The sequence below is a fragment of the Mustela putorius genome, unplaced genomic scaffold (assembly GCF_011764305.1).
Source record: "Mustela putorius furo isolate JIRA1106 unplaced genomic scaffold, ASM1176430v1.1 tig00003988_pilon_pilon_pilon, whole genome shotgun sequence".
In the NCBI taxonomy this organism is placed as follows: domain Eukaryota; kingdom Metazoa; phylum Chordata; class Mammalia; order Carnivora; family Mustelidae; genus Mustela; species Mustela putorius.
The window spans coordinates 13,835,649-13,849,225 of record NW_025422127.1 but is presented as its reverse complement, the minus strand read 5'-3'; the positions used below and the strand labels follow the sequence as shown (position 1 = coordinate 13,849,225).

The window sequence follows — 13,577 nt, the reverse complement described above, 5'->3', positions numbered from 1 at the left end:
GTCTGGGGGGAAAAGAGAAAGAGGACATTTTCAGCTTTTTGGATCCTTTAATCTGACTCTGCTTTACAGGCCAGAGGAGGACCATTTTCTTTCCCCTCAGCACTTTTTCAGCAGAGCAGATAGGTCCCCTGGGTAGATTTAAGGGGAGTTAGTAAGGCAGGTTATGGTTTGATCAGCTCTAGGGTGTCTGTCCCCCTGCTTTCCCAGGCCTCAGAGCACCGTATTCCTCACCATGGAAGCTGAAGCAGGGACTGAGAACCAGGCAGCCTGCTGGGTAGAGTGCCCATGGGAAGGCAATGGGGGACGCAGAGGGCACAGGCTTTCTCTTGGCAGGATGGGAATGGGGACCCTTGCTAGTCATTGGCCAATCTCTCCAGTTGGGCCCAGCTCTCGTCTCCCGGCTCATTCCCATCCTCTTCCAGGGTCCCTGGCTCCCGTCAGCACAGACCTCCATGCTTGTTCGTTCTGTCTGTTCCAAATGGGACAACTGCCTGGCACCATAAAGAGTTGTTGAGTAAATGGATGGATGGATGGAAGAATGCTTTTCTCCTGTGTGCTCAGTCTGTTCCTTTCTCCTTATTCCCCAGCGGCCCTCTGGCTGACTTACGGAGCCCATCAGCTGTTCCAGGTCCAGCTTATGTGTCGTTTCTATGAAACCGAGCTACTGCTCCTCACCCCTGTAATTGAGTATGACGATCTCTTCTCTTTATTCTCTTCCAACCTCTGCTTTGCCACTTTCCCTTTACCACACTCTGGGCTGTGTTAAGATTTTCATAAGTCTTAACCCCAGAATTGAAACTCAGTCCACGAGGCTGGGACTGGGCCTTCTCGTTTTGTATTTTATCGTGTTCCTTCTCCCTGGCGCGCCACCACACCTCGCATGGCGTCTTTCAGACGTTCGTTGCTCAGCAGGGTCTGGTCGGTTACAGAGCCTAGGAGCTCTGGCTCATTGGTGCTGGGTCTCTGCCACCCAGCAGTGTGTTGTGCCTACAGCTTTCTGTTACCCAGAGGATTTTCCTGGGTTTCACATCCTGGAGTAGGAAGCATCTGCAAAGGACAGATGTCAGCGTGTGGCCTTCCCTGGCCATTGTGTATAATTTGCATATCTCTGTGTAGGGAGCATCAGTGGCAGGTCTGCATTATGGAGGTATTATACTCCACTCCAGGCAGGAAGAATTGGAGCAGATAACACATCAGTGGTAATCCCTTTCTCTGCCCTGGAGGATACAGAAAAGCTCTGGTGTGAGTTGAGGCCTGTGGATATTAGAGACTCGCCTGCTATGGTTGCCATAGTGGCTGGATTTTTCCTTCCATGCTATCAGGCAGCTCTTCCCCAGCCTCCCCTCTTTGCCGAGCCCCCTCCCCACCGGAGTTCCCGACTGGAAGAATGTCGAGCTACGGAGGGGCCTCTGGGAAAGATGGGCAGGGAGGCTCGGGCTTGGTGGCTGCCGAGTCCCTAACGACCGACAAGGGGATGGAGGAAGTGATGGTGACCCTCTGTCCCTTCAACAGAAGGGGCTTTCTGTTTCTTAGCACACTTTCCTATAGATTTTCACTTATGACTCTCCCAAGCATCCTGAGAGCTCTTCAGACCTCTGTTTTCAGACACAGGGTCTGTGGGGCAGAAAGGAAGGTGACTTGTTCCTGAAGTCAGTAGCAGGGAGGGAAGGCAGGTGTCCCCATGGGGTGAGGAGGCCACACCTCATGCCTCGCACATAGTGGGCACCTGAGGCATGTTCATCCAGAAAATGAATGGCGGGGACTCAGTGAAAATGGTTGATTTGAGACAAAAGTAGAGTTTTCTGGGTGTGGCTCCCAACTCAGTCTGGTCTCCTTCACTCTTTGACTCCGTTTCTTGTCCTCCTCATAGGGGACAGTCACTCTTCCTGGCCCTTGCGCCTATTCCATCCTGCAGAACGACCCTCAGAGTTTCTGGAAAAGGAGATGCGGAGCGTCTGCCCTGGGAGTCAGTGTGGCGTGGCGGCAGGCTGGCAAATTCTTAATGGGAAACCTCTTCCTTGGCTCAAGGTGGAGGTTGCTAATTGATCACAGCAGTCTTTCTTCTGCATCCGACTAAATCCTTTTCAGCATGGCATGCCACGCCACCACCAGCAAAGGGCCAAAGTGGCATTTGGATGTCAAATAGCCTTTACCTCGGGTTTAGTAAAAAGAGCATTAGACTGAGCGTCAGAAGACCTAGCTTTGAACCCCGTCCTCTTCATCTTGCTCTGGGAAACTAAGATAATCCCTGGACGTTTTGGAGCCTTGAACTTTATGGTTTCTCAGGTCCCTCACAGCTCTGAAATCCCAGGATTCTATGGTTCCCTGGCTGGGAGGGAGAGGCTCCTCATCGCGTAGCCTGGCCACAGAGGGTAGGATTAACCTCCAGGGTCAGCAGGCTTGCAGAGCTCAGGAAATGCCTCTCTGTGATCTGTATTTGGTCCAGAGACAGGTGGTGCAGCCTGGAGGAGGGGAAGTGTGCTCATAGCCCTGGGGCTGGGGGAAGGGAGGCCTAGCTCAGCTGCCCCCTTTTTTTTTCCCTGATGAAATGAAGGTCTTCAGGCCATGTCCTGGGTGCATTTAGATCTTTAGCAAAGAAGCTGGACCCTGTGAGTTAAGTCTCCCAAGTCAAGTACATCCCGCTAATCCCATCACCCACCTTCTGTTGGTTGCGGGGGAAGGAGAGCTGTCAGTGGGGGGTTAGCTGGGAATCAGGTTCTCTCACCCACTTTTCTATAAACTTGGATGAGATGCCTTTCTTTTGGGCCTCTCGAAAGAGCCATTATTTTGGGCCTCTCTTGAGCCATTATTCCCCGTACTTTCTTATTTGGTGGGCGAGTCCAGAAATATTTAGAGGGTCATGAACCTGTTTCTTTGCCATCCAGTCAAAGCAGTGTGAGGGTCATGGAGCATTTCTTCCCATTGTATAGAAGGAGCTACTGAGCCCGGAGAGAATTGCTGGCCGGGCGGTGATTGTGCAGGCTGTTCAGGAGGGAGGCGCCTCCCGTTTCTGTAAGCCCTCAATGCTGCAAGGGAGCCTTAGTCTATCTGTTTGTGTATTTGTGAGGCGCCCGAGAGATTAGCCACCGAGCAGAGGTTTTATTTATGACGGCGCCTAGAATTCCCGTCCCGCTGCCATCATTGGTGTTGCCAGGCTCCCAGGGGTGTCTTCAGTCTCCCAAGTAATCTGTGTGTCGGCCGTGTTGGAGGGCAGCGGCTTGCGGAGGACAGCCCTCCAGGAGTGGGATCAGCACAGGGCTCCGACCCGGGGCAGCTTTTCCCAGATGTGGGGCAGAAGCTCCAGCGAACAGGGCTGGGAAAGGCAGTGACTAGGGCATGGGGGTTACGGACGTCTGGGTCTGTGTTACCATCAGAATGCTCTAATTTGGTTACTTGTAATAGAGCAGCTGCGGTAACGTGGCATTCATGACTCCTCTTGATTAAAATGGTCGAAATAAGAATTTAACATGGACAAGACCCAGGATGTGAATAATATTCAAGCAGTATTAAGTGGTGTCAACCTAATGTATAATTTTTTTCATTAACTTCCACTTAGTGGACATTTATATTTTAATTTGTCACGCGCTTGGTTCTTGAAAGCTGTCATACTGCCTTCTTTAGGCAAATGTTCCATATATTTTTATTTTTCACTAATTTGGAAAAGATTTCTTATTACTGATTAATGAGGTTTTACTAAGAATAGGATCAAAGCATCAGACTATCTAGAGCTGGAAGGTTCCTTAGAGATTATCGCATATTTTTCATTTTGGAGATGAAAAAAATGACACACACGCCCACAGGTGACCAGTGGTTCCTTTTACGGAAACAGCTTTGTCCCTTCGCGTGAAAGGGCTGCAGGGTGAATAAAAGGGACAGAGATGAAACCTCCAGCCTTTGGTTGAGGGGTGACATACGTAGAAACGTAGCGTCTGTTGAACTCTTACGAAGTGCATGTGTCGATCGCACCAGTACACAGATTTCGAAACAAAGCGTTACCAGCACCCAGAAATCACCCTCCTGCTCCCTTCTCATCACTATTCCCGGGCAAGGGTAGCCACCATCCTGATATTGAATAACATAGCTTTGTTTCTGAGCTGCACATCAGTGGAATCATACAGTGTATGCTCTTCTGTGTCAGGTTTCTTTTCCTCAACATTTTTTTTTTTCTACTGTCTTGAGATTCACCCGTGTTGCGGATCATTTGCATTGTTGCATAGTATTCAGCCGTGGACTGAATAGGCCATCATTGATGTAGCTGTTTTACTGCTGGTGGACATTTTGGCAGCTTCTAGACTTTGGTTATTTTTAATCATACTTCTGTGCTGTATGGCTGGTATACATTTCCCATTGAAACTCAGTTTTCTATGTCGACAGTAAAGGGTGGACATGGAATGTGGGAATAGTGCACTTGCGTACGTAGTTCCTCTTTTCCAAAGTGGCTGTGTCTCAGTCTGGAGTCCCAGCAGCCATGGATGAGAGTTCCGGATGGCCTGTATTTATCCCAAGGACTTGGGATTCTCTCTCATTTTTGTTTCAGCCCTTCTGGTAGACATGTGGTAGTTAGTATCTGAGCATGGCTTTTATTTGACTTTGCTGATGATCAGTGGGGTTGAGCAGTAGGAATGGGACTTGGAGCCCCACTGGAACTTCAGCTCTTCCATCAGGATGTTACTGAAGGTGAGTCAGTGAGCACGCGGAGCCACAAAGACATGTTCTGGGGGCAATAAGTCAATGTATCCCTGCAGCCTAGTTTGGGTCAGTCTAGAGTAGGATAGAGCTAGAGTAGTCTAGCTTGGGTCAGCCTAGAGTAGGATAGAGCTAGAACAGTCTAGCTTGGGTCAGCCTAGAGTAGGGTAAAGCTAGAGGAGTCTAGCTTGAGTCAGCCTAGAGTAGGAAGAGCTAGAGCAGTCTAGCTTGGGTCAGCCTAGAGTAGGAAGAACTAGAGCAGTCTAGCTTGGGTCAGCCTACAGTAGGAAGAGCTAGAGCAGTCTAGCTTGAGTCAGCCTAGAGTAGGATAGAGTAGAGCAGTCTAGCTTGGGTCAGCCTAGAGTAGGATAGAGCTAGGGCAGTCTAACTTGGGTCAGCCTAGAGTATGAAGACCATAAGCCTTGAGGTGGGGGTTGTGTCATGTGCTTCTGCACCCGCCTTCCCCTTTGGTGGCTGGGATAGTGCCAGGCACATAGGGCTCAGTGATCGTGCATATCAGCCTGAGGTGCAGCTGGAGGGCACAATGGAGACAGGCTGGTGTGGCTCTGGGGGCGTAGAGCCCATGGTGGGCTGGATTTGGGGCACGCACAGGCCCTTCCAATGTGGCTCCAAGTCCGGGGAGCTGCTGCCTGAGTGCCTGCCATGAGCGTGGCCACCTTGGGTGTCCTCTGCAAGCTTGCAATGGATGGACTGCGAGCTGCTGGGGACAGATGAAGCTGCAATTCAATGCAAGGACCAAGGCCAACTGCACTTCCTCCAGGGGCCTCGACTGGCATCACCCAGGTGGGGGGTGGGGGGAACCTCTTCTGGGCCTGCAGAGTCCCTGTCTGGGGCAGTGTGCTTGCTTGTACTCACCATCCCCTGAGAATCATACCGCTGGCTCCTTTGGGAGCTCTGGGCCTGCTTCTGGTGTGTCGGGTTTTAGGCATGTGCTTTTGGAGAGAGTGAAGTCAGCAGGGATTATAGGCCTTTGTAGATGAAGGCACAGCCTGGGGTGATTCCTTGGTTTGGTCTTAGGGAACCCCAGGGTCCAGGGTGAAGGGGCTGCTGTCATGTCACACATAATGCATCAGAAAACATTACAGGGGCCCGGACTTGGGAGAACCCGCAGCCCCATTTTAGCTCAGTCCTCTGCAAAGCCTCCTTGACAAAGAGCCATTCAGTCTTTATCATTAAGAAATCTCCTCTCTCTGTGCTGCACCAACTCCTCCCAGATGCTTCAAACCTATTTAGTTGATAAAGTCTTCATAAAATCTTCCCCTCTGGCCTTTTTCTTTCTTTATGCCTCCTTCAATTTAAAGCCAAGAGCCCGTTTGTGTGCTTTCCCAGTCTGCAAGCGCCGGATGCTTCAGGGGCTGGAAGAACAAACCCCGGGCTTGGCCTGAAGTTCCCCAGCATCTAGCACGCGGAGCAGAAAACCGGGACCCCAGTAATGAATCTGGGGGTGGGGTACCAGAGCGTATGAAGGCCTGGAGGGGAGGAGCCAAAGAGGTGACAATTCGCTTACTCTGTCTTTTCCTCCTCCCGCCCATCCCCCTGCCTCTACTAGTGGAGGGCTACCTCCAGTCTCTACCTGCAGGTGTCTCAAGAGGGGTTACAGGGATGGGGAAGAATAGGGTCTGGGGGCAGAGGATCTGAAGCATCTAGACTCTCTTCCCGGGTCAGGTCCTGCCTGTCCAGGAAGCCAAGACAGCTCCCCCATCCCCCACTTCCCTGTGTGTCTCCGTCAGCAAGACCCTTGTGGAGCAAATGAGTGAATGCAAGGTGGGAAGAGGTCTGTTGCCTGGCCCGCCTCCTTTCCTGGCCGGCACTGGCGTGTGGAGGGATGAGCTCAGGTTTGGCCATGACTCAGGAGCCAGGTAGCAGAGAAACATAAGGTGGTGATCTCATGTGGCATTAAATGGAGCTGGGAACACGAAGTGTGTGCATGCTTATCTGCTTGTCATCTCTCTCCTCCTTCCAGAGCCCCTGGCAGGCAGCAGTTGGCCTGGATGGGACTCTCTACGGATGTTGTTGAGAGGAGAAAACTGGCTCCATTTTCCCATGATGACCATTCCAGCTTCTGGACAGGGATGTCAGCGAGGGGCGAAGGCCCTCCACTCACAGGGTGCCTTTGCTCGACGGGGCTCTGTCCTTCCTTTTGGCGAGCAGAAGGTGCTCACAGTGTGTCAGGTGGTTCGGGATGCTCAGGGTGAGCGACAGCTTGGCTGTAGGCCAGGGGAAGTTAGGATGGACCCTGGCCCTCATGGAGAGGACCCATGGGAGGAGACTTGACTCTAGGAAGTGGGGCTGGAGTGTTCCTGCGTCCTACTGGGAAGACCTTTGGCTTAGAAATGAGAAGCTCTGATTCCTGGTGCAGACATGACTGAGTTTGGTGTCCTGGGAGAAGTCCCTATCCCCGTTCTCAGTTTCCTCATATGTCAGGTGGCTGCGGTGTCCCTGCAGGTGCCCTGCCCTCCCGCCTGCCCAGAACAGCGATAAGGACCATGCAAGTTCACAGTGAGAGTCCGGGGAAAGTGAAAAGTGCTGCTTAAAAGTAATATGAGAGCACTATTAATAATAAATACCGTAAACACTGAGAGCCAGCGGTGTCTGTAGGGTTGTGAGTGATTACAGCTGTAGATGCAGGGGTCAAGGTCATGCATACAGAGCCTGACATTTGTGAGGTTCATCTAGCTCTCTTAGCTCACTGGAGAAGGAAGAGGCATGGCATTAGTTTGGAGGGCCTGATAGAGGAGGCAGTTTTGAATGATATTTGAAGGAAAAAGAAGAATATATCAGGCAGCCTGGTGGGCAAGTGATTTCCTTGAGGCCAGAAGTAATTGGGTCTAGGAAGGTGCCCGTCCTGGAGAGGGGTGGAGATGAAGGATTCTGGGGAGCCTTGAGATGTGCTCCATGCCCTGACTTGGACTACATCCCCTTCAGCCCAGTTGTGGGGTCCTTTCCTCATTTCTAGGAGGCAGTGTGGCAACAGAAGGGCTCTGACTGAGGGCTCAGGATGTCTTGGAGAAGGGGCAAGGTGTCCTGAATATCCTCTGTCATTTTCTAACTTCTTCTTTTTTTTTTTTTTAAGATTTTATTTATTTATTTGACAGACAGAGATCACAAGTAGGCAGAGAGGGAAGCAGAGAGAGAGAGGGAAGCAGGCTTCTTGCTGAGCAGAGAGCCCGATGTGGGGCTCGATCTCAGGACCCTGAGATCATGACCTGAGCCAAAGGCGGAGGCTTAACCCACTGAGCCACCCAGGTGCCCCCATTTTCTAACTTCTGTGACCTTGAGTAAGTCCCTTTACTTCTCCAGGGTCCTTGTCCTTCATCTGGGAATCATAGTACCTGTCTCCCAGGGCTGCTGTGAGGATTGAGTGAAGCAGAAGAACAGCCTGGAAATTGCAGGTGCTCAATAAATGTGACTTAAATCTGAATTTCCCTCCCATCCATCTCAGTGACGGTGTTTGCAGGAACATTCTAGAGCCTTCTGGTACATCCTCATTTGGTCCATGCCAGGGCTTAGGGTTTTCCTTCCTTTCTGTGGAGGCAGACCTTACAGTTTGTCCAGTTTCGTACCAGCAAACTGTATTCTTGTGTCATTCCTAACCGTGTCCAGTTTGCATCCATAAATGAGGTAGCACGGAGTTTGTATTTAATGTCCATTTTGGGGGAAAACCTCAAATTTGTAAGCAGAGATGCTTCCCTCCTTGGCATAAACATGGCACTCCGGGAAGCAAGACTGAATCTGTGGGCCTGTGTAGAGGAGAAGAGAGCTCATGGAGTGGGGATCTGCCGGCCGGGGGGAGAGGTCCTGGGTAGGCCATCTGGCTCCTCCCAGCCTCAGCGCGCATCACCTGCCAAATGAGGCAGACCCACTGGCCAGGCCTCCCAACGAGCCAAGCAGGAGTGTTGGGGGTGATGACATGGACCCCAGAGTAGAGGAGAAAGGACCGCCTGGTAGTGGCACCTACTGGGAGAGCTTGCAAGTGAGGCTTCCTGGTCACCCTCCCATCATCACCTGTTGGGCAAGGATGCCGAGTCAGACTCTCTCGAGTCTGTTCTGTTTCTAAAGTTCTTTGAGTCATCAAATCATGGGATTGCATCTCCACTTGGATGGCTAACAGACATCTTAATGTATCTAAAAGTACGCTTTCACTCCCTGCTTCCCCACCCCACCCCCAGCCCTGTGTCCTTTATAGAATAAGCAGGATCTGTTTCTCCTACTTCCACGGCCACAGCCTTGGTCCAAGCCATGGCCCGTCCTCTCTTGCTTGGATTATTCTAATAGCTTCCCCCTCGTCTCCTCTGGTGTACCGCTGAGACCTTCCTTGGCCACCCTGCTTAAAATAGCCGCCCTTCCCCCATGCCCTATATTCCTGGTCTCCCCATCCATCTTTATTTTCTACATAGCACATCAGACATGTATTACTTCTTTCTTAATTTTCTTTCTTTATTGTCACCCCCTTGTCCTCAAATCAGAATGTGAGCCATAAGAAGAGACTTGTTTTTTTTCTTCTGGTTTTATATACTGCCATAAAGCCAGTAACTAGATCACACAGCTAATCTGTGATCCTTAGAAATGGTTTGTTATCAGTCTGGGAAGTGCTAGCTATGCTCTTGTCAAGTTTTTCTTGATGCCAGCCCAACCCTGTGGCTCCCTCAGCCCTGGACCACCCCATGGCCCCTCCCATTCCTCCCTTCCCCACCAGACTCCTATCTGCGTTGTTAGTTATTCAGCCCTGGGTATCCTATGAGCAGGTCGGGCAGATAAGACTGAGAGCCTGGTTTTATGCTTCTAACCCCCTTTGCCCAGCACCGACTTAAGATGTAATAGAAGGTGCACAGTAAATTCATTATTCATGACCGGCAAGTGTTTTAATGAAACACCATTGGCCAGTGATTAAAGAGGGCACCTGGGTGGTTCAGTGGGTTAAAGCCTCTGCCTTTGGCTCAGGTCATGATCTCAGGGTCCTGGGATCGAGCCCCGTGTCGGGCTCTCTGCTGTGTGAGGAGCCTGCTTCCTCCTCTCTCTCTGCCTGCCTCTCTGCCTGCTTGTGATCTCTGTCAAATAAATAAATAAAATCTTAAAAAAAAATTCCACCCTAGAAATGATCTAGGCCTCTGGAATTTGTGTTGTATAGTCCCGAACAAGGGGTTAGTGACCAAATCATGGTTTGTACTCGTAGGTAGGATGTGGAAGGGCGTGGGTGATGCAGTCTCTGGGGTACATCTCTGGGAGTGCGGCAGCCGGTGATAGGTGCTCCTTGCATCTGCTTCGAGAATGGCCATGGTCCCCAGGGCATCAGGAGTGCACCTCTTTCTTTAAATTTCCTAGAGGATCGAAGTTGCTCCTTGAGATTTTAAAATACGCTGCACGGTCCCGATGGTGTCAGGTAGCTGGTTTATGGGTCCCGTCCTGCTCATGATAACTCAGGCTAAGCTGGATAATAAACGAAAGTGGGACAGAGCCGGAGGATAAATATTGCTACAGGGCATCTCAAGCGGCACAAATCACAGGGAAAATATCTCCCAGGCTTTTCATTTCTCCTCTTCCTCCCTGGCCCTCTGGCAGCAGCTGGCCGAGTAGGACACATCCATCACAGCAACCCCGCCCACAGCCCGGGCCTCTGCTCTCCGTGCTGTACACTCTGCGGTGGGGGGAGGGAGGCAGGTTGGTCCCTGGGTGCGGGTGCGGCTCTGTGGCCAGGGTGGCCCAGGGGAGTCAGTGTGGACTGGGCCAGGTCTCCCGTCAGTGGCCATTCTCTGATTCAGGTGCTGGACTGCTGTGTAGCTTGGCAAACCTGTTTATCTCTAAAAGGAGAGAATTTTGTAATTGGTTGGTATCTGGAGTGAGCATCTGAGTCACCCAGGGAATTCAGAAGCAGCTCTCTTGAGTCCCACGGTGGGGTAAGGATCAGCACCATGGGAATCTCCTCTTCAGTGTTGTGCATAGAACCTTCCCCTTCCCTGGGCGGTGGTGGGGATGGAGGATCCTGGTGCCCATGCCTGCTTGGAGCCACTGGCTTCAAGCCAGTTTGTCCAAATGGAGAGGGTGAGATGGGTGACAGGTTAGGTGGGGGAGGGGCTCGTCTGAGCAACCCACTCCTGTACTCCAGCTGTCAGCACTGCCACTTGGTAAGGCTCTCTTCAGCTTGGGCATCGTGTTTGCATTGTAATCAATGTCAACCTGCAAGTATTGATTGAGCCTGTGGGGAATTCAGAGCTGTGGAAAGCACGTAGGCACACAAAGTAACTAAGTGCATGAGGCAGGCGAGTCTATTAAATCAAGAGGGTGGTCTCAGGGAAGGACCTTACCACCCATCCCGGCCCTCCCCTTGCAGACAGGTAGGCGGCATTCTCCGCTTTTGCTCTTGGACCCCATGTCCAACTTCTGTGTGTCTCCACTTCTGCTCTGCCTCCGGATCCCACTTTCCCAGTTTCAGTGCTCCCAGTGTTTCCCCTGAATGTCCTAATAGCTCGCTCTGTAGCACCCCTCCAGGCGCCACCTTCTGCTGCATAGCCGAGTGGCCATGCCCATGGACCGGCTGACTGTGCCTGGTAGCTGTGGGATGTTCCCTTGTCTTGGGTGAATGAGCTTCACGGGTGGCCTCAGGTCTGGGGGGAAGGCCCATACTCTGCGTGGCCTTCCAGGGCCTTTGCAAGGGGCTCAGCCCTGCCTCTGTAGCCCTCACGAGCAGCACACACCTGCACCACAGGGCTGACACTTCTCGATTTGCTGAGTGCTCCCAGTCTCGGGGGCACATCTGCACCAGTGGCTCTCCCCGGGATGGGGACCCCCTCCTCCTCTCTCTATCTGGCAGACTCCTGCTCACCCAGTGGACCCAGCTTGTGCCCCCACTCCCCAGTGGAAGTAGTCCCCTCCGTGGCTGTACCCCATTGGTGTTCTACCACTTGTCACATTCTTATGTTGTTTAATGAGTTTGTTTTATCTTCAGGTTTTTGTTGGTTTCATATATCTTTCCCTCCATCTCTCTCTCTCTGTCTCCTCTTAAAATCTAAGCTTCTGGAGAACAGGGACTGACTATGTATTAAACTGACCCCTTCTGTCAGTGTTTGTGGAATGAATATAGTGGAAAAGACACTGACCGCAGAGTCGAGAAGCGCAGGTTCTCCTATCTGTTCCGTTCCTGCCTCACTAGATGACCATAGCTGAGTCCATTCTTTCCTCTGCAAGCTCATTTTTTCTTGAGTGTTTGCACCTGAATGACTTCTAGGCCGCCTTCCAGTTCTGACGTGCCCTGATTCTGGGCGTTAGGTGATGGAGAGAGGCCTGTGTGTTTGTCTCCACCAGTGTGTGTGTCCTGCCATGCCTGGGCCCTCCTTGGGGTGTCTAGTTCCGGGCCCAGCACCTGGTGGTTCAGCAGTGGTGTTAAATGATGGGGCCGGGGCCTCAGGAGCCTCCTGATTTGGTGGTGTAAGAGCGCTGCCTGGCTCTTGGCCTCTCATCTTTCCTTCCTTGCTTTCAGAAGAGGCGGCCAGGAGCACTCACAAGGCTCTCCCCACCAGCGTGGCACCCTGCATGATGTGATATGTTGGGACGAGCCTCTGACTTCTCATGTGTTCTGCAGACATGAGCCCTACTCAGTGAAGGGTGTCGTGTGTGATGTGCTGGAGTTGGGGCAGCATCTGGCCGAGGCGTGAGACTGGGCAGCAGGATGGTCTCCCAGGACTGAAACCCAAACTGGCTGGGAGGAGCCCAAGAGTGTGGCGCGAGGGAAGCCATCTCCCCGGGCCTTGAGCGCCTTGATGGTAAAAGTATCGGGACATCCAGGCTCCTGGAGGGAGGTGGGGAGACAGCGAGCCCGAGCAGGAGCGGGAAGGACAGCACCTAGGCAGTGGTGGCCCCGTGAACTGCAGAGTGACCGCCTTGGAGCAGGTACGAGATAGGGCGCTGGTGGATGCTGGGAAGGTCAGAGGCCTGGTCTTGGAAAGCCAGGCTGCTCGAGCTTCCTGTCCCTCTGGGCTAATTTCCCTTAGTGCTTTGTAGACTGGCTTGGAGCGGCCCAGCCTGTCTGACTGTGTTCATGAAAGCCAGGAGGGGGAGCAGCCCCTTTCGGCTGGTCAGCGGGCCCTCCAGTATGAAGGCCCCTGGGTAGCGGGCGGAGTCTCTCTGGCTTTTCCGGTGATTGTAGTCCTCAGTTTCTCCTTCTGTCCTTCTGTGCCCCAGCTCTGAGGCTGGGTGTGAGACCAGCACTGTACCACTGCAGGCAAAGGTGTTTATAAATAGAAAGATACTTAACACCGACCCTGGAAGCAAGCAGGGAGGATTGCTCTGGGCAGCCGTGTTTTAACCAACTGAGCCACCCATGCGTCCCTGCAGCCATGTTTTAAAATGAGCATTGATTTCTGGGAATCTACATGCTGAATATTAAAGAGACCCATGCTGGCTCCCCGGGCTCTGCTCAGTCCTGCGCCTGGTCCTCCCCTCACCGGAACACTCACTCCCCGCTCTGGTCCTCAGAGAGCCCCAAGAGCCATGTGCCTGGCATCTGTCTCCCTTCACCTCTAGGGGTATTCTCTGCCTGGCATGCATCTGATCATTGCCCATTTGTCCACATTCACCTCTTAGGAGGCAGGCACTGTGTAGGCTCTGTGATTCAAAGATAAACGAGAAGCACCTCATGGTCTCCCCCACCCCCACCCGTCTCCACACTCCACATTCTCAGCATTGAGACTCACAGAGCAGTGTGCAGGGCAAGAGCCTTAATATGGGAGCTTCAGGGAACACTGAAGAACATGTCCAGTTTTGCCTGGGGAAGGGAGGGAAGAGTGTCACAGAGAAAACAATGTGGCGTCGAGAGGGGAGTATGCTCCACGCAGGGAACAGAATGTGCAAAGGCACAAGCAGCTGGCACGGCATAT

The 13,577-nt window shown here is 52.2% G+C and overlaps 1 protein-coding gene across 4 annotated transcripts in view; it reads left to right on the top strand.

Annotated features, from left to right (window-relative positions):
- TSPAN9 (tetraspanin 9) overlaps nucleotides 1-13,577 on the top strand; it is a 192,299-nt gene that overhangs the window by 72,566 nt on the left and 106,156 nt on the right. The window contains exon 3 of one of the 4 annotated variants that reach the window (XM_045071684.1): nucleotides 8,008-8,099. The exons of the other annotated variants lie outside the window; for them this stretch is intronic. The gene's annotated coding sequence lies outside the window, so the exon portion shown is untranslated. The remainder of the gene's footprint in view (nucleotides 1-8,007; nucleotides 8,100-13,577) is intronic. 4 annotated transcript variants of the gene reach the window in all.